This window comes from Sciurus vulgaris (assembly GCF_902686455.1).
Source record: "Sciurus vulgaris genome assembly, chromosome: 4".
NCBI lineage: Eukaryota > Metazoa > Chordata > Mammalia > Rodentia > Sciuridae > Sciurus > Sciurus vulgaris.
Window position 1 is genome coordinate 65,578,878 of NC_136464.1, and position 25,716 is coordinate 65,604,593.

Genomic DNA, 25,716 nt, shown 5'->3' on the forward strand with positions numbered 1-25,716 from the left:
AATACTGCATATCAAAACTTGTTTGTTGCAGATTCAATCATGTTTGAGGGACATTCTTAGTATTAAGTATATCAGAAAAGAAGAAAAGCTCAAAATCTGTTAGCTAAGTATCCATCTCTAGAAGTTATAATAAAACAGCAAATTAAATCCATAAAAAGTACAGGGAAAGAAATAACAAAGACAAAAGGAGAAACTTTAATGAGACTAGAAAAAAATAAAAACACTTTTTGACTCATTATCTTAGGCAAAAATTACTGTGGTTTTTAAAGAAATCATCTAGGACATCAAAAGAAAGAAAATAACAAAATTGTAGGCCAATTTACTTATGAAGAAAGATGTACAAATACTAAGGAAAGTACTGACAGTCCCTGACTTACAATGGTTCAACTTATGACTTTATGATGGTACAAAAGCAATCTGGCATTCAGTAGAATTTATACTTGGAATTCTGAATTTTGATCTTTCCCTGAGCTAGCGATAGTCAGCATAACACTCTTTATGGATGCTAGTTAAATTCTCCCAGTTAAGCCACAGAAGTATGAGGGAAAATGTCCAATACTCTGTGATATACTGAATGTATGTCAACATTTTTTGGATGTAAATATTTAATGAATTACCTGAGATATTCAAAACCATCATAAATAGACTTTGAGTTAGATGATTAACTGAAGGTTAATATAAGTGTTCTGAGCTCATTTAAGGAAGGATAAAAATAACAGAATGAATCAAACATTACCCTATGTAAATGTATGATTACACAAATGGTATGCCTCTACTTCGTGTACAGAGAAACAAGTTGTATCCCATTTGATTACAATAAATTTTAAAAAATAAATTAAAAAGGTAGGCAATTCCAAGCTACAATGTTGAGTAGGTTGTATATTAAATATATTTTCAAATTACAATATTCTCAGGCTGGGGAGATAGCTCAGCTGGTAGAGTGCTTGCCTCCCAAGCACAAAGCCCTGAGTTTGATCCCAAGTATCGCCAAAAAAAAAAAAAACAACAACATTCTCAATTTATTTATTTATTTATTGAGACATAACAACATTGTAAGTCAAGGAGCATCTATATTAGACCCCATTTTAGACTTCTGAATTAAAGAACTGTAAGACAAAAAAACTATACTATTTTAAACCAAGTTTATGTCAATTTGTTATAGACATGAAGCAATAGGACATTAATACTTCATCATTTATAATAAAAATCTTAGCAAGAAAAGAAAGGAACTTTCTTAATTTTAAAAAAGCATCTATAAAAACATAGAATATAAACATCATCTTTAATGGTGAAACAAACGTTTTCCCTCTGAAATCAAATATGAAACAAGGGTGTTCAATATTACTCTACTAAATGCCATAGTGTAGGAACAATAAATGATAAAAAATTTAAAAGAAAGAAAGCAATCATTATTTGAAGAAAGCATAATTATGAACTAAAATCCATGAGAATTTATAACATAAATCAGAATGAAAACATGAATTTAGCAAATTTAAAGGAATCTGTTCTCCTTGAAGATTTGACTAATTGCAAAACTATAACATAAGTAGTAAAAGATGAGTCTGGAACATCTTGTTATGTGGAAAAAGTAAAGAAGTGCTCAGAAAGTGAAGAGGATGTGTCAAATTATACAAAACCAACTTGATGGAGCTCCCTACTGGTTATCTGAAAGGCAAAATTAGCCTAAAAATGAATAATGACAGTCATAACCATTGAATAAAGAAGAATTCATTAGTGCATAATGATAGCAAATAAATAAACAAAGGAGAAGAGAAAGCTTTTCTTTCTAGCACAATGATTGTAATGATTAATTCTGACAAGAATCATAAGTGAATGTTTAAACCATCGGGTGAATGTTTGAAAAGAAGAGGACAATTGTTTAGTATTCAAGGATCTCTCCGAAGTTTACTTATTAATAAGAAAGAGAAATAAATAGTAAAGAGAAATGAATGCTAATTATAAAGTGGAAAAATTTGGTGGACACCACTTAATTTATCTAAGTTGATTCCACTAATAGGGAAAAACGTATCACAAGCCTGCTGTTGTATGCATTGTGGAGGAGAGAATCGATTAGATAGATAAATAGATGATAGAAGATATAGAGATAAAAAGCCTATATACAAATAAATATGTCCATATGTATATACATATTTGAGTGTGAAATGCTAGCCACTAGTAAGCTAGGTGAAGAGTAAATTGAAATTGTTTATGCTAATACTTTATTAATTTGGTGCTAAATTGAAGAAGAGCTAAATTAATGGAGAAATACATATGATAATAATAAATTAGAATATTCACTATTACAAAAATTAGAATTATCCTTGAGTATATCTATTGACTACAAACCACAAAATTTCAGTCACTTTTTTTAAGAGATAGAAATAGTCTAAAATACACACAGAAATGCAAGTTTTAATAATGACCACAACAATTTGTCTTTCTAGTTTTATTAATTTTTACTTCATGTACTTTGAAATTTTGTTATTATATATACTTATTTAGGATTATTGTAATTTCTTGAAGAAGTTATCCTATTATGGTTATGAAATGTTCCCCTTTATCTCTGAAAATACTTTTTCTTGAAATTCATTTGTATTAATAGCTCCACTTCAGATTTCGCATGCTTACATTCAGTGTCTTTTGCTTTTAACCTATTAGAGTCTTGATAAAGTGTGACATATGTGTACAGCTCACAGTTATTGCTTGGTTTTTACACATGTTGAACTATTCTACCTTTTAATCTTGATACCTAGTTCTTTTATATTTAAATTAATTATTGATACTGTTGAAAATTTAAAAGAAAGAACCACTGACATGAAGGTCAGTGGAAAATTGGATAAATGATAGCTTTGATGATGGGATATTCCTGGAAAACAGATTCAATAGTCCTGCTGTCAGACTCAGAGAGACGATTATTGGAATGCTTTTGTTGCAATTGTTCATTCTCTCACTTAGCTGGTACACGGTAACAGATTTATTTTATTGTTTGTTAACACTTTTTATTTTGCAAATAAAAAATGACTTAGAAACTTTGGATCCATCTTGAATTCCTATTAATAAACATATTGTTCCTTGTAAAAAAAAGTTAAGGTGGCAAATTTTATCTTACATGTTATATTATTATAATAAAAACTCATGTTGCCAAACTCAATTGAAATTTTACAAGTTACATATATAATTTTTGTAGTACATGTTGAAATTAACATTAAATCATTAAAACACAACATATTAGAATGCCATCTGAAATTATGCCATGCAAACACACTGTAATTCTGTGAAACTTTGGTTTAACATTTTAATAAACAGATTTGTTCACATTTCAAAAAAAAAAAAAAAAGAATGACCATGACAGTCATGAAGAATCAGTTCTCTCTCTTTTTCTTTTGAGCAGAAAGGGGGAAAAAAAGTGAGGAAATTACTCTCTATGAATCAAGGCTTTTTATAAATCTATAGCAGTTAGTTAAATAGCATGGTATTTACACAAAGATGGACAAATTGTTCAGAATAAAGGAAGCAAATCCTCTCATCTATGATTTATGATAAACATGATCTGAAGAGCACTGAGTTAAAAATAGTCTTTATAATAAATGTTTGCAAATCAATTGGATATCCATATGAGGGAAAACAAAACCCTTGCTACTATACATTATACACAGAAATTAAATCCAAGTAGAACGAAGACCTTAATGTGAGGGGTAAAGCGATACATCTCTAGGAAAATACATGGGAGGGGATCTTCTGACCTCAGTGTGGGTAAATTTTTCTTAATTGCCTTATTTACAATATAATTGTGTGTTGTAAATGGCACACATTAAAATTGAGAATTTCTATTTATCAAATAGAAATAATATGAGTGAAGAGGGAAGTGTGGAAATATATTTCTAACCTTTTTAATTTCAAAAAGGGCTCATGTACTAATATATAAAGAATTCCTACAAATCAGTAAGACAGGAAAAAGAGGGAGAGAGGGAAACCCCTATGGCATACTGGGCAAACTCTTGAATAGGTCCTTACCTTTTTCTAAATGGGCCAATAAACATACAAGAAAGTGCTTTGCCTTATTAGTTAAGGGTGGTGAAAATAAAAATAATAATGACACTTCACAATCATCAAAATGACCAAAATTAAAAGACTGATAATGGCTAGTACTGACAAGTTCACAGAGCAATGGCAACTCTCATTCTTTTTTGGTAGGAGTGTAATTATTATCCCTTTCTTTGAATGCATGCAGAGATTTACATGACATAAGAACTGGTTTAAGAAAGGTAACCAGGAGTCCCTTTTCCATTCACAAGTGCTTGCTATTTTGTTCTTTGTAGAAAATGTGAAATCTAGGTGATTCTTCCCAGGATGAGGCAGCTTTGTAAGCTCCTTATTGAACCCACAAATTCTTCTGCATGAAAAAATTACACATCCATATGTGGAAGGCAAAACTGGTTTTCTGTTTCTCTTTTCTGACTACTTTGTATGCTGTATTGATGTCATATTTTCAGTATTATTACCTTTGAATTGCTGTATTTTATTATATTTTATTTTACTGCAGTTATTTTATTTCATTATCATTTTATGACATTTTATCCCATTTTCCATTATAATTATGTTATAATATAATTGACATTGATAGACTTTTTGGTTTATTCCTTTCATCTGAATACACACACACACACACACATACACACACATACACAATCTTTCAAATAACTATGAATGATTTGTAAATTGCTCTTCATCCTGTTTTCTACTTTGATATCATTAAAATTTCCAAAGTCTCCATTAGAGTTCAAGCTTTTTCAAAGATCAATGCAGACTTCACTCACCATTGGGTTTTGTTGATCCATCCCTCAAGGAGCTAATTTAAATTTCTCCCCACTAAGTAATATGCTAAGTCACTTCTCTAGGTCAATATTTGCTTTAAGTTCTTTTCCACTTGATGGAGTTCATGATATGTGTAAAACATTTTCTTGGCTCTTTTAGAGTGGGTTACGTATGTATATAAAAGTAAAAAGGAAATGAGTACAAACTTTTCCAAAAAGCCTTTCTGAAATGAATGATCATTTTATTATTTTCTCAGATAAAATTAACTCAGTCACTCGAAAGAAATACAACACTCATATTTAATGCAAAGTATTGAGATGAGAGAATGAAATATATCTGCATTTATAATTCATCACAACATTTTATATTCAATTTTCACTTTGCCAAAATGCATCCATCACTGTATTTTAGAAAAATACAGGAATTCTTAATACTTCATGAATACAAGCCAGGAATGGTGGTGGGTGGAATTCCTTTTAGTAGTAGTTTTATTTCAAAACAAGTTATATTTTTAATTCTTTTATGGAAGCAAAAATCCCAAAGAAAAGTTTAAATTTTGCAACATGTCCTCTTACTATATACAATATAAAGAAGTAAGGACTTGAGTGTAGTTCAATAGTTACTTCCACCTCTGATCCCATCAATTTTAAGTCCTGACTACAGGATGACAGAAGTTGACCAGTGAAAGAATAACATTTCTGAGGGTTCGTTTTGCTCTTTAGTCACTTCTACATGAAACGATAACATCCCTCTTAGGAATTGGACTCAATGTACCTTTCTGTAAATTACTTACCATATGTCAAATCTTGATTCAACAAACTCTAAAATATAGGTTCCTTTTATTGGCAAGAACTTACGACACTTTTTACAATAGAAAATATTATTCTCCAGCAGGAAAACTTTAAAGAATTAAGAGTTGTAGGAGGACAATGGGAAACTGATCACATCTTTAACTGGAAAACCACTTTCCTGATCTTATTTTCAGACCTTTCGTGTGTGACCTTCCAATTCTTCTGCTGAAGAAAACTGAAGTTGTAAATAGAATTTCACTTCAAACTTATTTTATTCAATTCACATAATTAATTAACAATCTAGTTTTTTTCCCCCTTAAACCATTTTCTCCTAATTGCCTGATTTTCTCCTATGAATTAGAATTTTCATTTGGGTCTTCTCTGAATCTAACTTCATCTGTGTCATAATATTTGAGACTAGAGAATTATATTGCATGTTAGACTTACTCTAATTTAAACCTTTGTTTTTTTTTTTTTTTTAACTTTGGTCCTCTTGGATATTAGATTCTTTAGGGAATAAAAAACCATGAAGACTACACTACAGAATGCTTTGATGTAATAAAAAAAGGATTAGTGCCTCCATCATTAACCATTATGGATTTCTTTTCTCTGAAACAAAGTTGTGTATCTATAATATAATTATGTTTTTGAATGTTATGACTGTTTATAAAGTTTGGATGTTTTTGGAGGATTCAAAATTAAAAGTGGATTCACTCTTTAGGAAACTGTGGCATAAATCCAGGTTCATAACACACAGGCAGAAAACAAATAGAGGTTTAACAAAGAGCCATTTAGTGCAAATGATCTCTTAATATGGCGTAAATACAAGTTCAGTTAGGAAATAGAAAATGGTAATGTGGTTCCCACAGGAAAATCTTCACTACTGGAAAAAGATCATCATGGAAGAGTCACGCTGCTGAGCAAAGTAGGTTGTCTGACTCTGCTTTCCATGTTCCAGTCCCACTCTCTGGCTATGGAAAAAAATCAAGTAAAAACCAAATAAAAAATAAGTAAGGCTGAGGATCTGAAGTTGAGAGAGAAATGAAGAAAGTTAGAATCTGCAGAACCAGATGAGACAAAAAATTAAGGCAAATATAGTTACTAAATATCTTCATTTTAGCAAGCTAAACTTTGGGCAATAAATGGCCTACAGCTGTGCATAAAATGTGTGACTCTACAAAAAAGAATGCTGAATTCTTTCATTTATAAAGGAAAAACAGGACTGGATTTAGGAAACAGGCACAATGATAGAAAAATACTTAGTAAATCCAATCACCATATTAGAAGAGAGAACTGAGGATCAAAGAAATTAAGAGACATGCCCAAGTTTATACAGCTTGACAATCATGGAACTATAACTGGAATTTCCACTCTCAACCACAATATCTAAAATATAGTGTGTCTTTAAACAGTTTATTAAGTTGCATTCATTCCACAGTTATGTATTAAACATCTTCTGTGTGCCAGGAATCATGTTCAGGATACAAGGTACAGAAGTAATATGCAAATATGTGGTCTTTACACTCATGGAGCTTATAGTTTTCCAGGAAAACCAACAGACACATTTATTTACAAAATGAATTGAAGAATGCACAAGGAAGTGGAGAGTGTTATAAAAACTTTGGGAAATATCAGCTATTTATCTTGGGCTCAAGATCAATTGCTCTGCTGTTTTTCCTCTCACTGGCATTAAAACACATCTCTTTCCTCACTTTACTTGAATTCTCTTGAACTTCCTCCCCACATTCTTGTTGGTGCATTATAACTGTATATAATAATGGGTTTTGTATTAAACATTCATACATGTACACAATATACAAGATGATTGGGTCAATATCATTCTTCATTGCCTCCCCTTTCCCTGACCTCCTCCCACTTACTGGTCCCTTTCTTATATTCTACTGACCTCCTTTCCACTTTCATGAAATTACTCACATGTCTTTCTTTTTTCTTTTCCCTTTCTATTTGCACATATACAACAACAAACAAACAAACAAAACCCCCATAATCCTTGGTGTTCTGAGTTTGACTTATTTCACTTAACATAATGCTTTCAAGTTCCATCCATTTTTCTGCAAATGACATACCTTCATTCTTCTTTATGTCTGAATTAAAACACCATTGTATATATATGCCACATTTTCTTTATCCATTCATTTGTTGAGCACCTATGCTGGTCCCATAATTTCTCTATTTTGAATTGTGTTGCTATAAACAGGGATGTGTGTGTATCACTATAGTATGGTGACTTTAATTCTTTAGGATAAATACTAAGAAGTGGTATAACTGGATCATATAGAGGTTCCATTTCTAGTCTTTTGAGGAACCTTCATACTGATTTCCATAGTGGTTCTACTAATTAACAACTACATCAAGAGTGTAAAAGTTTTCCTTTTCCCCCACATCCTCTCCAGCATTTATTATTGTTTCCATTGATGGCTGCCATTCTAACTGGATTGAGATGAAATTGAAGGGGAGTTTTGACTTGCATTTCCAATTGGTAATGATGTTGAATATTTTTCAAATGTTTGTTGTCCATTTATATTTCTTCTTTTGAGAAGTGTCTGGTTAGTTCTTTTGCCCATTAATGATTGGGTTATTTGTTTTATTGGTGAGTTTGTTGAGTTCTTCATATATTCTGGATATTAGTCCTCTATCAGAAGAATAGGTAGCAGATATTTTTCTCCCATTCTGTAGGTTCTATCTTCACATTCTTAATTATTCCTTTGCTGTTCAAAAGTTTTCCTGAATTTGTTGTTATTCCATTTACTAACTCCTAGTATTATTTCTTGAGTTTCAGGAGTCTTGGTGAGGAAGTCTTTGCCTGTACCTATATGTTGGAACACAAACCCTAATTTTCTTTTAGAATTTGCAAAGTCTCTGGTTTAATTTCTAGGTCTTTGGTTCATTTTAAGTTACCGTTTGTGGAGAATAAGAGATAGGAATCTAGTCTTATTTCCTATATATGGAAAACCAGTTTTCCTAGCACCATATGTTAAATAGGGTATTTTTTCTCCAATGTATATTTTCAGTGCCTTTGTCAAGGATAGGATGACTGTATCTGTGTGGGTTTGTCTCTATGTCTTCTATTCTGTTTAATTGATCTTTGTATCTGTTTTTGTGCCAGTAATGCACATTTTATTACTATAGCTCAATAGTGTAATTTGATGTCATGTATTGTGATGCCTCCAGCATTGCTTTTTTTCTTTCTTAGAGTTGTTTCGGCTATGGCTATTTTGGGTCTCTTATTCCTGCAAATGTATTTAAGAATTGTTTTTTTCTAATTCTGTGAAGGATGTCATTGGTATTTTGATGGGGGTTGCATTGAATATGTATACAGATTTTGGTAATATGTCCATTTTAACAATATTAATTCTGCCTATCCATGCAGAATTCTTTTCATCTTCTTATGTCTTCAATTTCTTTTTTCAGTGTTCTATAGTTTTCAATGTAGAGGTTTTTTTACCTCCCTAGTTAGATTTATTTCTAGGTATTTTTTTAGGTTATCATGAATGGGATTGATTTCCTGATTTATTTTTCAGCAGATTCATTATTGGTACATAAGAAAGCTATTGATTTTCACATATTGATTTGTAAACAGCTTTTTTGCTGAATTCTTTATTGACTCTAGCAGTCTTCTGGTGGAGCTCTTGGGAATCTCCTAAGTATGGATCATACCATCTGCAAACAGTGATAATTTAACTTCTCCAATTCCTATTTTTATCCATTTTATTTTCTTATTTTGCCAAATTGCTCTGGCTGGAATTTCTAGCACAATATTGAATAGGAGTGGTGAGAATGGACATCCTTGTCTTATTCCAGATTTTAGAGGAAATGCTTTCATTTTTTCCATATTCATTATCATGTTGGCTTATATACATATACATATTGAAGTAATAAACTTTTAACATTTCTAACTTTTTTCCTTTTTGTACCTTCTGCTCTTTTAATACCACACTCTTTGTGTGATGCATCATTTGCTCAGTGTTGGTCAGTTATCTTGTCACTGTGAAAAATCAACTTAAAGAGGGAGGATTATTTTGGCTCACAGTTTCAGAGGTTTCAGTCTATAGTCTCTTAATCTCTTGGCCCACCACTGTGGGCTTATTGTGAGGCAGAACATCATGGCAGGGAGCATGTGGTGGGACAGAGCTGCTCATGTCATGCTGACTAGAAAACAGGGAGAGGGAGAGAGAGAGAGAGAGAGAGAGAGAGAGAGAGAGAGAGAGAGAAGAGAAAATGACTGGGGTCATGATGTACCTTTCAGGGACACACTCCCGGTGACTTATTCCTTTCAATTAGGCCCCACCTCCAAAGTTTCTACTACCTCCCAATAAAGTCAGTAAATTTTAAATCCATCAATAGATCAATTCACTGATCAAATTAGAGTCCTCATGATTCATCATTTACCCAAAGCCCGACCTATGAATGTTGTTGCATTGGGGATCAATCCTTCAACATTTGAGGTTTTGGAGAATACTTCATATCACAATCATAACTCAGCCATAACTCCTTCAAAACAGAGTGATTGCAAAACAACTTGTGGATGCAAACCTTTGACAAGACAGGAATGAAACAGTGCTTTGGGAACTGATGTATCAATGGAATCAAATGAGTGATGGTAGTAGATTTTTTTACCCACAATATGCTTAAAATGTTGCCAAAGACAAAACCATGAAAATGTAATAAGCACACCTAATGATGGTGATGATCTGAAGCAACGGGGACTCTTGTTCATTGATAGAGGGAATACAAAATGATATATCCAATTTGGAAGACAATGTGGTGGGTTGTCACAAAACTAAACATAGCCTTATCATACAATCTAGAAATCACACTCCTTGGGATTTCCCCAAAGGAGTTGAAAATTTATACACACACACACACACACACACACACACACACACACACACAGAACAAATATGTTTAGCAGCTTTATTAATGCCAAAACATGAAAGTAGCTAAGGTTTCCTTCAGAAGGTGAAAGAGTAAACAGTGATACATTCAGAAAATGGAATATTATTCAGCTCTAAAGAGAAATGACCTATTAAACCATGAAAAGATATGGAGGAAACTTAAAAGCTTATTACTAAGTGAAAGGAGTCAATCTAAAAGACTAAATCCTTCATGATTACAACTATATAATACTGAAAAGGGCAAAATTATGGAGAAACTAAAGAGTAGTGCTTAACTGGGGTTAGGGGTAGGAAAAAATAAATAGATAAGCACAGAAGATTTCTGTGGCAGCAAATATACTTTATATGGTAATGTAATGTAGAACAGATGTCATCACGCATTTGTTCAATGTACAATATCAAGGGTAAATTATGGTTTTGGGTGATAATGCTGTGTCAGTGTAGGTTCATTGTGGCAAATGTATCAGTCTAGTGAGGGATGTTGATAATGGTGGAGGAGCATGCATGGAGATGGAGATGTACATGATACCTCCGTTATCTTCCTCTCAATGTTGCTATGAAACTAAACTGCTCAAAAACACAGGCTTTTAATAAAAAGGAAGAAACAAGGATACTTAACACCTCATGAAAGAATATGATATAATGTAATAGATATCCCAGCTCATCAGGAAGTAGAAATGCTTCCAGTTATGATAGGGAAAAGAAGAAGAAGAAAAAAAAAAAAAAGAATGCAGAAAGAATACTAGATTGGAGGGAAATTTCCTACCTTTTTCAGAGTTCAAACAACTTACCATGTAGGAAATGTAACACACAGTCAGGTTATATGTGAATATGTATTTGTGGTGGTGGTGAGGGTATGATAAGACAAGAAAAAAAATATGGAGGGAATGTTGCAATTCCCAGAAAAATGGGGGAAGAATCAGAATATCAAGGTAAATATTGAACCATCTCTGAACATTCAATGAAGTTCAGAGGTAGAATGGTCTAGAAGGAAGAAGGTAAAGGATGAGCCCCAGAAAGTTCTGTTGGTTTACACCTACATGCAAGACACAGGAGGTTCTGAAACTTCTGAGTACCTCTTCCCATCCAGAAGGTTGAGATTGAACCTTGCAGTCTGCCAAGCAGCTTCTGTAATGAGGTAAAGTGTCGCCAGAGAGAAAACTGGATGGACATCATAAACCAGAGCTAAGATGAAGAACTTGGCTGATAAAGAGGGGAAATGCATGCTAGCAAGAATAAAAGTAGGTTAAATGAAGAAACACCACAAGACTCAGTGAATCTACTTCTAGGAGTAGGACCAAAGAATTGGAAACATACTTACCTGACATGGAGATACCATGATCACAAAGATGGTTTTCCCAGGACAAATCCTATCCATTGCACTATGGATGTGCTGAACTGTGTGATTTCCCCAAATGTGAAAAACTCTGTTGTGTAATATGTGATAACAGGGGATCTGCATTTGCCTTCTCCCAAAGTGTGTGAGGAGGGTTGAATAGAGGTATTCAAATGGGAACTTTCAGATGAGTATTTACAGCAGCTCTCATCATGACACCCAAATGGTACAAGCAAGCCAAATTTCCATCAAAAGCTGAATGCATGAACAAAATGTGATATCTTTATTCAATGGAATATTATTTAGCCATAATAAGAATGAAGCACAGATATGTGCTATCATATGGATTATTTTAGTCAGCTTTTTCACTGCTACAACTAAAGGATCTGATCAGAACAATTTTAGAGGAGGAAACATTTATTGGAGGGCTGACGGTTTTAGCGGTCTTAGTCTATAGAAGGCTGGCTCCATTTCTCAGGACTCCAGGTGAAGCAGAAGGTGAAACAGTGTGGTAGAGGGAGCCCACTCACGTGTTCATCAAGAAACACAGAGAGACAGAGTTTCTATTCTCCAGATATAAAATATATACTCCGAAGCCAAGAACCCAAGTCCCACCTCCTCCAGCCATATCTTACCACTTTGGTTACCACTCAGTTCATCCCTATCAGCGTATTAATTCACTGATTGGGTTACGACTCTTACAACCCAATCATTTCTCCTCTGAACCTTCATGCACTGTCTCACACGTGAGCTTTTGGCGAACACCTCACATGCAAATCATAACATGGATGAACCTTGAAAACATGATGCTGAGTGAAAGAAGTCAGATACAAAATGTCAATATTGTATGGTTCCATTTATATGAAATATTCACCAAAGGTAAATTCACAGATTCAGAAACACATCAGTGGTTGTCAGGGAAGAGGAATTAGGGAGCACTTCTTGCTTTTTGGTACCTGGTTTCTACCAGGAATGAAGAAAAGCTTTTAGAACTGGAATGGTGATGATTGCATAACACTGTGCATACAATTAATGCAACTTAACACACACTTGAATGGTTGAAATGATAAGTGTATGTATATTTCACCATAATAATAACAGTAATAGTAGTTGGAGGAGGGCCTTGTTAGCTGCTGTACTTTGGATCTGAAGGTCTCCCAAAGGCCATGCGTTACAGAGTTACTCCCCAGTGTGGCACTATTGAGTGGTGGTGGAAATTTTAAGAAATGGGGTATACTGGGAGGTCTTAGGTCACTAGCAGTGTGCTCTTGAAGGGTGCTGTGAATCCCGGTCCCTTCCTCTTTCTTCTTTTTGCTTCTTGGCCATGAGGTAAGTTGTTTTGCTCCACCACCTGCTCCCACCAACATGTACCACCACAGGTACAAAGCAGTGGGGCCAATCAAATGTGAGCAGACACCACCAAAACTGTAAGCCAAAATAAACCTCTTTATTAGTTTATTAGTTGATTATCTCAGGTACTTGTTATAGTATTGGAAAGCTGACTAACACATCAGCAGAGCAATTGCAAACTCCACAGTGGAATTCTCAACAAATGTTATACATGCCAAAGAAACAGAATATGAATTTCACTAAATGAGCACTTGAGTATTGGTCAGTAGAGAGCTCAACAACCGCAGGTGGTCAATGGAGACCTAGAATAGAGAATGAGGACCCTTGAGATCCAGCTAACACTCAATGAGGATAAAAAAGTAATGCTTGAAACAGGTTTGCTATCTGGGAGAGCAGGAGGAAAGAAGCAGAACTGATACGCATTGAACTTTCAATTGCCTTAATAATTTCTTAAAGAGACTGTTCAAACCAGAAGACATGATTATTTTAACTGGAAAAGCCTGAAATACTGTAATTGGCAAGTTTTGAAGTACTCAGTGATTTTGGGTTTGCTTTGTTTTTGTTTGTTTTGGTATCAGGAATGGTGATGAAAATAGTTACAGAAAATAAAAGACCACTTTCTTATACATATCTGAGTATTGTATTTGCCTTAGTTCATTTTCTTTTGCTAATAAGAAAACACCACAGACTGAGTGCATTATAAATAAAAGAAAATTATTTTGAGTCACAGCTCTAGTAGCACAATTATCATAGCCCAGAGTTGTCCATAGGGGTCTCAGAATATTGTGAAAAATCATTATTTTTAAAAATTGGGCTATGTTAAATATATATGTACGGATTTTGTGTTTTTCTTAAAAATTTTTACAGAGACTGCTATTAGGCTTGAGTTCTCACATGGCAAGAGTCACTACACTCGGGATTTGCCACAGTCCTCGGCCTTCCTTACTATCTCCCAGTACCAAGTTTCTTTTGAATCGCTTTAGACATTTTGGTTTCTATGGGCCTTGGAATTCACACCCCTGTTTTAGCCAAATGTGTGATATTATATGCAATGGAGAGGATGTCACTGTTGAATCATATGGTTTGGTATAGGTGGCAAAATCCCCGATGTTTTTTTACTTCTGAACGAAAACTCCACCCATTCCTCAGCTTGGAAGGGCTACAGTCATAGCAAATGCACCAACACTCTTGAAACAGGCTCTTTCACTAACAAAGAGAACATATGCAAATTAGATTGTAGAGGACAAAGCAGAATGCACATATAAGGTATTATTATAGACACCCTGCATCTTATAGAGGAAAAAGTAGGTCCAAATCTTCAACTTGTTGGCTTAGGATCAGACTTCCTTAACAGGACTCCCATAGCACAAGAAATAAAAGCAAGAATCAACAAATGGGATAGATTCAAATTAAAAAGCTTTCTCTCAGCAAAGAAAACTATCAGCAATGCGAAGAGAGAGCCTACAGAGTGGGAGAAAATCTTTTGCCACTCATACTTCAGAGAGAGCACTAATTTCCAGAATATATAAAGAACTCAAAAAATTCTATGTGAAGAATGCAAACAACCCAATGAACAAATGGGCTAAGGATATGAACAGACACTTCACAGAAGAAGATCTACAAGCAATCAACAGATATATGAAAAAATGTTCAACATCTCTAGTAATGAGAGAAATGCAAATCAAAACTAAGCTAAGATTCCATCTCACCCCAATTAGAATGGCAATTATCAAGAATACAAGCAACAATAGGTGTTGGTGAGGATATGGGGAAAGAGGTACACTCATACATTGGTGGTTGGGTTGCAAATTAGTGCAGCCACACTGGAAAGCAGTGTGGAGATTCCTTAGAAAACTTGGAACGGAACCACCATTTGACCCAGATATCCCACTCCTTGGCCTATACCCAAAGGACTTAAAATCAGCATACTGCATTGATGTAGCCACATCAATGTTCATAGCTGCTCAATTCACAATAGCCAGATTGTGGAACCAACCTAGATGCCCCTCAATTGATGAATGAATAAAGAAACTGTGGTATATATATACAATGGAATATTACTCAGCCATAAAGCATAATAAAATTATGGCATTTGCAGGCAAATGGATGAAATTGGAGAATATCATGGTATGTGAGATAAGCCAATCTCAAAAAACCAAAGGACAAATGATCTTGCTGATAAGCAGATTATGATATATAATGGGGGGTGGGAGGGAGGCAAGAATGGAGGAAGGAGGGACTGTATAGAGGAAAAAGAGGGGGTGGGTGGGGTGGGGGGGAAGGAAAAAATAATAGAATGAATCAAACACCGTTACCTTATGTAAATGTATGATTACACAAATGGTAGGCCTCTACTTCATGTACAAACAGAGAAACAAGTTGACCCCATTTGTTTACAATTTAAAAAAAAAAGCTATCATTCTAGAGTTAACCAGTGTTTCTAGAAGGCTGTTTGATGACCATGGTAATTCCGGGACAAAAGATACAACTGAGACCCCAAGATTAGCTAAAACCAACCCTGGAAAAATTGAAAAAAACCTTAAGGCACCCATTAAAAAATAATATTTGAAATCTCTACCTTTTAGTTGAAAGCAGGGGGACTTCTTAGCACGTAGATGACTAAAACATTATTTTGAAATATGAATTTTTAATTTTAGTGCCTAGATGTGTGTTTCTCAACAGCTGTAGATATTTGTAGGAAAATGTTATCTTCAGCCCTTCTGGCATCCCTACTGATTTAGTCCTCTCATTCTCACAGAAATTAAAAAGGAAACAGAAAGATTAGGCAACCACTTGATGGTAACACAGTGACTCACCACAGAGAAAATCTAAACTGCCTCTTGATTCCCACACCAATTCCTCACTGTGTCCTAATTTTTTCCTGGGTACCAAGACCTAGTTAAATAAGCTTTTCATTTTTCATTTTATAAGCATTGATTAAATAATGGCTCAAGATTGTCATTGAACTTTTATTATTTTAATTGCATAGTTGTCAATACTTTTGTAGAGATTCATTAAAGATTGTTCTTTACGCAATGTAAGAATTGATTTTCTTTCAGACAACTAATCACTCAGTTTTGAGTGTGGAATTCTTTTAGAACTGAACTTTGATTTCTTAATAGGATTATAGTTAATCTCTTGATGAATGGTAATACAGAATCCTTTATTCTTGGCTTTATGTTTTTTAATGGCTCATTTTGTTACACTCTGTTATTATATGTTTTCCTTGCTCTGTCAATAAATACAAATATTCCACAGTCTAAAGATCTCTTTTACCGGCCTCCTCTCTCTGAGAGATGTATTAGGAGAAATAAAATGAAAGAAAAAAAAGAAGCTATTTGATGTAAAAATAAATTCACCCTGGAAGATAAAAAGAGATGGTTTGCAAGATTTACTTGAAAAACCTACTTTCCTGGACATTTTTGCCTAGGGATAGGCTATGCAGTCATTTATCATCTCAGTGTCCTGCAGATTATTTACAAATTTCTGGTAAGAATCAGAAATGAGACAGTGGGAAACAGTAATTGAGACAATGATAAAAACTGAATTTGGGGCTGTGGCTTGTCTTTGTTTCAGTGGAGACACAGCTGAGGTTTTCTTCTAAGTGAATTGGAAAATAAGGGAAAAGGAATTATCGCCACAAAAGTAAATACAATGATGGCTGAATATGTATATTAAATTATTTTCCAAGGAGCTTTTGTGTGTAAGCCTGTCTGATAGTGCACTTCAATACATTTACATCTTGGAATTTTAAAGGGCCTGTCTATCAGTAGGCTTTCTGAATGGGTTTTCAATTGCACAAATGGTCTCTATCACATGAAAAGCAATACTGTTTTTTGAAAGGCAATGTACTTATTGTGCTACCCACATGGGACTATCAGTGCCTATTGGCTACCAACAATTACCTTTGAAATGAAAAATATTGTTTGTATCAAAGAACTGTTTGAGTCTAAAGAAAGAGCTTTGCAGCCTGCCAATCATCCCCATATCCTGAGGATTATATTGTTGGGAGTTTTATACAATTTACATGCAGAACCTGAAAATGACTCCAGTGAGTTATATAGCCCCATGGGGTGTTTTCTCTCTGGTTAGGTTGCATTTCCTGACACTGCTGACATCAGATTCTTTTTGTGGAGGTAGGAATTAATACTCTCCTATTTTTAGATATCTGAAGTCTGTCCAGCAATTGTTATCATCAGTGATTACTTGGAATGCCTCTTTCTTCCTGATTTCAGAAAATCACCTTTATCAGTTCAGCAGGAGATTAAGGAAAACAGTTATTATAAACATCTCCCCAGATCATTGCTTTGGAAAAACAGCAAATAGAATAGTGAGTGTCACCTAGATTACCAGAGTAAGTTACTAGTGCTATTAAATTTCCAGTAACTAAAACAAGTGCAAGGATCTTTGTAAATCAGTATCTTGGAATTTTTTTTTTTAAACCAAGCTTCCTTGAAAAATCTGATCATTCATTTTTAAAACATGGAGTTGAGCCAGGCTGTCATTCTAAAATGTATTCCTTGTTCAAAAATTGCATCTATAATTTCTTTCTAGTGCACAGATGCCATGGCAGCAAACTACTCTGGAGACATAAGACACGCCAATGTCATTAAACAATCCATACGTCTGCCTAATGCATGAGAGTATTATTGTAAAGCTTGATATAAACAGATATATTATTTGATAAATATATAATGGGATATTTAGTGTAGCTTTAAATGTTACCAGACACTCATGGGGTCTCCAAGGCATATTTCCAAAGGAACTCTTGTCTTAGCCTTGTCTGAAATTAATTCTGATTATTAGCAGAAAGAGACCTTTTATTTTAATCAAAAACATGCAGGCTTTCTATTTCAAAAACTAAAAAGTAAAAATAAGTAAACGGAAAAAGGATTAGGGTGATATGGAGAATATTATTGCTCTTATTTCTAAAGTAAAACACATGGAGATTATAAATGTTCAAGAGCAGAAGGAATCACACCGTGAGTGATACTTCTGTATGTAGCTGAGTGTTTATTGGGGGAAGTATATTTTTTATTTATATTTTGCCCATGTCCATGAGTGCCTATAGATTAGTTACAGATAGCATGATATGTAGTGTAGATATAGTAACTAGCAACTTGACATTTTATTTTATTATTATTATATCATCTTCCCAAATTTCCAAGAGACCACAGTATGACCACAAAAAAATCCCCCCAAATTTTGACTCTTTAGGAGTCTGCCTTTAATTTCATATGTCCAAACCACAAACATCAGCTAGGTCATACATGTGACTGCTTTTCATTCACTCATTGAATGTGCAGGCTTTTGCCAAGTGCTATGACTAGTAGAAATATTGAGGAACATTTGAAAAAGGGAAATTCCGTCTTCATTCAAATTTTCTGTGCAATAGTGAGAGACACATATGGTTGAGGGTCATATTAAGCAGTGAATTTGTGCGTTCTTGATTAGAGAGGAAATAAAGTGGTGAAGGTGGGTCTTCTTGGTAGAAGGCAAATGCGGATGTTGCAGACCTGGGTGGTAAATACAGAAAGACCAGGTGGTAGGTGGGAGGTCAAGTGCAGATCAAGGTCTAAAGCAGTCAGCCAGGACAGTACACATCAACAAGAAGGCCAACTCTGGATCAGCATGCACACAACAGGAGCAGTCTTTTTAACTCTAAGCTCTTGTTTGATTCCTTTTCTTTGCTTATCTACTTATGACATTTCTGAATGCTAAAAGGTCAAATAATTTTTGAGTGAATATGAATGAAAAAACTAGAAACATGGAAGTTCTGCATTCAAGGTAATGAATAGGCAGGAGATTTCACATCTGGCTAGGGAATTGTAACCAGGTGGATGACAAAAGGGGGAGGAATGGATGGAAAAGAAAAACCTGGCATTTATAGACCCATCAAGGAGGCTGGATCTACACGTCATGTTAAAGAAGACTGGATTGCAAGAACGTGACAACTCTCACTCCCGTCTCTTCTTGGCAAGAAAGAAGACTGAGACAGAAGCACTCACTGCCTTGGCTCAATTTGATGTGCTTTCTATTATGTCACTGATCCAGGTTCACGGGGGAGACAGATGGGTGCATCTGCATGAAGTGAGGAGGAAGAGGAATGTGAAGTAGAATATTCCTAAAAGAAGATATATGGGACCAGGAAGAGTTGGAAGGCAAGGATTCAGACATAAATTTAGGAGAGAACAAACCAAGGGGTAAACATGGAGAATTGGGGTAGAAATGAGGGAAATCCAAATGAGAATGTGATACTACTGAAATACTACTCCATGCATCTGGTAAAGGTCAATAAAAAGTATCTTATTTTGCTGACTTTCAGCACATTTGACTTTTGTTTTCACTAGAGTTGTCCTAGAAATAACTGTGCTATTGTCCTCTCTTCATTCACTTTCTTCTCTCATCCTGTGGTTCCTGAGTACTTTCTGTAACAATCTCAGTGCTGTCAGTATTTTAATATCAGAAAACATAGGTAGGTTGCAGTGTCTGTGTGTCACATCTGCTGGGATTATATTACAAATTGAAATCTTCAGGATGCTAAACATGCAACAATGTCTTGCACTTCTTCATAGGGGGGTGGCAATGAAAAGAAAAAGACAAATTAATACAGCTCTGTTTTCATTGGTAGAAAGTAGGCAATTCATGGAAGTGCTTTCTCTCCCTTCCCTGCCAACGGTTCTTCTTCATCATGGCACATGGACTCAAGAAATATAATTCCTTTTCATGCTTCTCTCTATGAATATCATGATGGCAGCCAAACCAGAAATCTTGGAGGACAATTAAAAATATATATAAGCTTTACCATGTTCAGAGTCACCTCCAAAATTTAAAATATTGAGGATATGCATTTGCTCCCTGACCCCTGACTCTCACAGCAAGTAACCTATTATCTTCCCTCATGAAGAACACAGTATGTTTCAAAAGGAATAAAATTAAACACCTAATTGTAATTTAATATAAGTGATATCAAAGTACCAGTCACGAGTGCTATAGAGAATGGGATATGTATATTATCAGGGTAAATTTTGCCCCCCAAAAAGGTTAAGGGTAGTGGATGGTAATTTGATGAAATTTGTATGTTGGGAGACAGATAAGTCCAGAAGACTGTTAAAGGGAGAATAAATATATATGATATGTGAAAGTAAATGTGCTCAAAGAACTTAAAGATGTTTAGCCAGGATGAGGTACCTGACTGTGATCATTAGGGCAAGTGGTGAGATTAAAGAACTAAGTGAGTTTGGACAAGGAAGGTGAGGATGGTTCAATCCCAGAAAGCATACAGATGAAATACATAAGAGTTCAGAACAAAAGAGAAACCCCAGTATGTTCATTTCAATAGATGTAAGAAAGAGCATTGAAGTTAACACTTATGAAAATTTCTTGTCACACTGGGATCAAAAGAACACTTTTCTTCCTAGTGGATATCTCCCCCAAAACCTAAAGAAATATCCTATTGATAACATAGGAAGAATTTACTAGAAGGTCAGAAAGAATATGCTTCTCTCACCACTTTTCTTTCACATTACAATGGTAATTGTAGCCAAGAAATTTTTTAAAAGAGGGAAAAAAATAAGATATAAGAATTGAAAAAATGGTAGGGTCTGCACTTTGCTTAGTATATTTCCTTTTGAGCTAATAAATAAATGATTAAATTGTGAAGGGTTAACCCAACCTTTACATCAACTGAAATATTGGTTAAAGTAAATATTTCAACTTACCAAACACCCTAGTTGGAAATATAACATAAATGTCGCAATACTTTGTGCCGGTGAATTACTGACTAAAGTAAATGGTCCATGTTTGTCTTTCCCCAGTATCTTTTATTATCCAATCTGTCTTTAATTTCCTTGCCAGTTGCCTTTCAATAGTTACTTGATGTGTGTGTTCAAACTGTAAATGACTGTGAGAACATGCTCTGTAAGGGTCTTTTCAAAATTTATTTTAATAGTGTATACAGTATCCAGTGGTTAAAAGCTATGATGACCATGAGATTTGATTATAATAGAATATTTTATGTGCTACTCAAAAAAATTTATAATGGTGTTCTCATATGAAATCAAAATCCCAAACAATGGTTTTGTTTATTAACCACTGTTGAATATGCAAATACCACACCATATATTTCTTCAGGCATCACTGGTTCTTTGACCTCTGATTAGTGTTCTTTACCTTGTCAGTTCTGTTTGCTGGTATCTATCACCATCTGACTCAACTTCACAGGAAACATCGTAAATCTTAATGTCACATGTACTCCATATTTATATAAATGTTTTTAGACTTATAAAAGTTACATGCAGCTTTGTATGAAATCCATGGGTTTGTGTATTTCATCTCCTTGATATACGATTTAGAAAATCTGTAATCTAAGAAGGATTTACTTCACTTCCTTAAAGCTTAGATTATCAGTACAATGTGCACAATAATAACAAGTTTATGTGAATATGGCAAGGATTAAATGATCTAAGCACAGTCAAGTGCACAGAGAGTGCTACTTGGGGCTTAGGAAATATTTGTCTCTTAACATTATTTTTTTGATCAATAATATCAATTTATATGCCATAGCACCGAACTTTTAACATGCTTTCCAACCTCTAAACTATACAATGACTTAAAGTATAATACTGAAAAGCAAGGGCATCAACAGGAAGGACAACTCCTCTTATAATTTTCACAAAGTTAGGGACTATATTAGTCAACTTTCTGCTGCTATAACAAAATACTGAAGGTTACAGAGAAAAGAGGTTTAGTTACCTCACAGTTTTAGAGAGGAAGGAACATATGTTTTGCCTCTGGTGAGGGCCTTCTAGTTACATCACAACAGAGGATGGCATCATAGTGGGAGTGCATGCAAGAGGGAGAGAGTAGCCATGTGATGAGACAGGAAGTGAGGGAGTTCAGGGGCCAGGTTCCCTCTTTTTAAAAGCATTCTGTCTTGCAGGAACTAATCAGGGTCCAGTGAGAATTACATTAATTCCTTCCAAGGATGACCCCACAATGACTTAATCATCTTCTACTGGACCCAATTTCTTAAAGTGTCCACCACTTGAATACTGCCATTTTGGGGGCCAAGTTTCTACCACATGAACCCAAACCATAGCAGGGATCATGTCTTTTCTGCTCATTCCTGTGTCCTCACAGCAGTGTACATTGCCTGTTGCCTAGTGGAACCTCAATAGAAATTATTTGAATTAATGAATATACTATAAGGGATCTTGACTATTATCTAATACCACCCCCTCATGGGTTTTATTGAGATAAAAGTCACATAATGCAAACTTCACCATTTTAACCATTTTGAAGTGTACCATACTATAGCTTTAGTACATTCACAATGTGGTACAACTGTCACAACCATCTACTCCTACAGCATTTTGTCACTTCTCCCCTCAGAAAATTCCCACACTCACTGAACAATTCCCCACTCCTTCCTCATCCCAGTTCCTGGGAATCACCAGTCTGTTTTCTTACCTTGTCCATCTTCCTTATTTTCACATGCTGGAGAGTACAGGTTAGGAACATGGCACAACTTCCCAGGTCACATGGCCAGTGATTGGACCTCAGAGATGGGTGGCCACTTGAGTGTGAGCTCCTTTCTAGAGAATCATTGGCATTGCTTCAGGTGTAGACCACCTGAGCACTTCTTCTCTAGGAAGAGTAGGTCACTTTCCCTTGTGGTTTAGGAATGTTCAAGGCAATGCTACTCATCCTGATTTCATTTGTGTGAGTGACTAAAGAAAGACTCTCCATTTTCCTGAATGTGTTCAGGAGAAACTCACACTGGTAGAGTCTGATATTGCCCCAGCACTCCTTCTAAGTGCTTTGCAAACATCAGTTTATTTCATCCCCACTACAGCTATGAGGTAGGACCTAATATGCCATGTCACAGAGGAAGAAATTGAGGTGCAAAGAATTTAAGTGACTCACACGTGGTCAAACTGCTAAAACCTATTTTTTCAATTATGTTAAAAGGATTTCATTTTACAAATAAGAAGAATTAGAAGTAACATACATTTTGTGTAAATCAACAGTTAATCAGTATTCTACATCATAGGATTTATTATAAAATCATTAATAATAAGTTTTTATTGCTTAATGGATTAAGAGTTTTAATTCATTACAAATTTCTGAGAAAAGAATGTAATATTCCTCGAACATTTAAACAAAGGAGCATTTAAAACCAACTTATTTAGTTATACTTGACATGCAGCAAGTAAACTCACCATAAGAGTTTGAGCACCATAATAAGTTCAATGAATTATGAGTTGTCACTTGCAAGGTAAAGAACCATCCTTTGACCTGGGTATTTCCCCCTCCCATCTCCCAGACAACCAGTGATCTGCTGTCCTTGCTTTAGATTAGACTTATCTTTTCTGGAATTTCATATATGGAATCAGACACTATGCACCATTTGAGTATGCTCTTCCACACTCAGCATAATGATTTTGAGATCCACCCATCTTCTACACACATGATATCAGTAGTCTGCTTGCTTTTATAGTTGAGTAGCATTCCATTTTGTGGAAACATGTTCATCAAAACATTTTTATTTTGTTTTATTTTGATGGGGCATCTCCCACTTTGGAAATTATGGACGAGGATCCCTACTAATAGCAGAGTTTTAGATACTTACAGACTTTTGGAAAAGTAGAAACCAGAGATGTGCTATAGAATTACCTAGTCAGTAATTCTTTTGGTCATGTGGCAGCTGTGACATAGAAAGGGGAAAGAAACAACTGTGGAGCAACTTCTTTTTGTCAGACATTTGTAGTGCACCTAATACACCTTACATCATCTAGTCTCAGAATGAACAGGAATCATCTTAAAGACCACAGACAGAAGCATTTGGGGGAAAATTGTGGGGAAGTGTACACACGTGTTGAGTGTGTGTGCTGTGCTAAACATAGCAGGGAAGTAAAAGAAATCCTAACCTCTCTCTCATGAACTAAGCAGGCTTTTATGGCAGAATGTTAATCTAGCTTCAGTCTATGGATTGATGGCAAGTGCTTTGTTAAATGCAATTAATAAATATGAAGGATTAGATGTTGAATCTGATATCTGTTGACCTTATAATTCTACACAACTTACAGGCAATAAACTGTCCCTGTATGTTGTACTGAATCTGTGTCTTGTTTTTACAATTATCTTTGTAACAAGTCTCACTCAGTTACCATTCCAGAGAGCTCTTCTTCCCTATTACAGCACTAATAAATTAGAGGTTCCATAAGTGCCTTTGTTCAGATTCATTTTCTTCTTTCAGTTAATGAACAGCCATCTGCAGCTGCTTCTCGATCTTAATCCATCTGCATGGCGATGCCATTGTTATATACAGCATTCTATAAATATTGCTATGTTGACAAGCTGACTGCAGATGGGGGGGTATTTTTATTATTATTATCCCTGATTAAGAGAGAGGCCAGATTGACAACACAAGGTCTCTGAGGTCCCTTCTCTTCTGTAAATTGTCTGCTCACATAATTATATTTCTAGTAACAATATTACAGTATGCATTACAATCATCATTGTAGTTGTTTGCTATTTGCTGAGTGCCACTTCTGTATTCTGCATTGAATAAGACACAGCATGAGCAAAGGCAGAGTTCAGACTTGAAAATATTAAATATTATTATTGTAGAAGGAAATCTTATCAGCCTGATAGAACTGAGCTGTTAAAGGACACATAGTGTCTTGTACCACATTTACATGCGATGGATTGCACGAAGGATTTTACCAACACTATGTCAACCTCTTACTTACATTGTGAGATTTGTCTGAATTTCCTAAGGTAAAGCAATATATTAGAAGAGAAATATCTTCATTTAAATCCAGAATATGAATATGCTTTTAATGAGATCTTGAAAAATGACAAGTCCACAATTAGTAGAAAGAGATTTAGACTTAGGCTATTTCTACCCCAAAAAGTTAGTGACGAAACTATGGTCCAGTTTGCTTGGTGGAAAAATCCATTCCTTAGATGCCCAATATGTGCACATCAACAACATGAGAGATGGGAATACAGTTGTGAGCAAGATGAACACAGTTCCTTCCATGAGGAGGTTGTGTTCTAGTGGAGCAAGACAGGTACTGAACAAGTAGTCACAACTGTGATTAAGGGAAAGTACAGGGTGCTGAGGAGCAGGCAATGGAAAGACCAAGGGCAGAAGGGCATCTCAGCAGTTGTTCTGTAGTATATTGGATGGTGGTTCCCAGAAGATAAGTCAATGTCTCAATTGCTAGAACCTATGAATGTTTCCTTATTTGGGAAAAGGCTATTTTCAGTGTAATTAAGAATCTTGAGATAGGGAAAACATTACAGATTACTGAGTGAGCTTTAAATCAAATGGCAAGTGTCCTTATAAGAAAAAGAGAGAGACATTTGAGACAGACAAAAAAGAAGAGACACAGAAAAACAGAAGATCCAATGCAACCAGGAAGATTGGAGATATGTGGCCACAAGTCAAGGGATGCTGATGGCCACCAGAAAATGAAAGAGGTATAAAATGGATTCC